This window comes from Aquila chrysaetos, chromosome 19 (genome assembly GCF_900496995.4).
Source record: "Aquila chrysaetos chrysaetos chromosome 19, bAquChr1.4, whole genome shotgun sequence".
Classification (NCBI taxonomy): Eukaryota; Metazoa; Chordata; class Aves; order Accipitriformes; family Accipitridae; genus Aquila; species Aquila chrysaetos.
In genome coordinates this window covers 8,399,830-8,400,982 of record NC_044022.1, presented here as the reverse complement: position 1 = coordinate 8,400,982, position 1,153 = coordinate 8,399,830, and positions in this window count along the sequence as shown.

Sequence of the window (1,153 nt, the reverse complement as noted above, 5' to 3'; positions counted from 1 at the left end):
CCGGGCGGGCCGGCGAGCCCGCCCGCCTTTCCGCCATTGGCTGGAAGGGCCGCCCCCGGCGCCGCGGCCGGGGCGGGGCGGGGCCAGGCGCTGCCTCCGCCCCCCCCCCCGCCCCGCTCCCGCCTGAGGCGGTGCCGGGCGCGTCCCGCGGCGGCGGCGGGCAGCGGAGCGCCTCCGCCGGCCTCTCGCCTCCGCCGGCCTCTCGCCGCCGCACGGCGGGCAGCGGAGCGCCTCCGCCGGCCTCTCGCCTCCGCCGGCCTCTCGCCGCCGCACGGCGGGCAGCGGAGCGCCTCCGCCGGCCTCTCGCCGCCGCACGGCGGCGGGTGTCCGCCGGGGCCGAAGGCGCCAGGCCCGGGGCGCAGCCGCCTGAGGGGGCTGGCGGGGCGCTGCTGCGGCGGCAGCCGGAGGGAGGCCTTCGTTCCGCTGTGCCTTTCTGCACTGCGGCGGGCCGGGTGGCTTTAAGGCGATCTGCAGAGCGGTTTCCAACGTACATAAATAACGAGCTGCATAAAAAGGGAACGGCCTACGCAGAGAGCCGCCGGCCGGCGCAGGTTGCCGGCAGCCCGGAGCGCTGCTGCCGCTTCTCGCCGGGTTCTCGCGTCTTTCCTTCGGCCTCCTCCCGCGGGAAACGCGCCTGGTTCGAAGCGGTTACTTGCACAGATAGAGAAGTCTTGGATAGGCTGCGCGTCAAGTTAGACACCCGTGGGTAGCCAGCCACGCTGGACTGGGCAGTCACGGGTGTATCTCGAGAGAGTTAGCTGCCAAGTGTTGACAAGCCACGAGCTTTTGACTTCATTAGCCGCCGAGCTCCCCAAACTTCTTGATCCGGGTCTCTCGCGCAGTCTTTCCGTTTGAATTAAGCATTATCAAGTTGGAACAAGCTCCCTTTCTGGCATACAGATAGAAGCGGAGCTGCGGCTCAGTTTCAAAAGACGGCAAGCTTTAAATTAAAGTACATTCCTTGTTTCAGTTAATTCAATGCATCTCTCCCTTTGGGCATAAAACTTTCCCTCTGCCCGTTTCTCATCTTGTGCAAGCACAACGTGCTTGTCTGGCACTTCTTGTCATCCCATATTGTGCCAAAACAGAAACTTAAGGACTTTTTTACCACTGTTTTTTTTTCACTCCTTCTTTATAAAGTCTGGTAATTTGT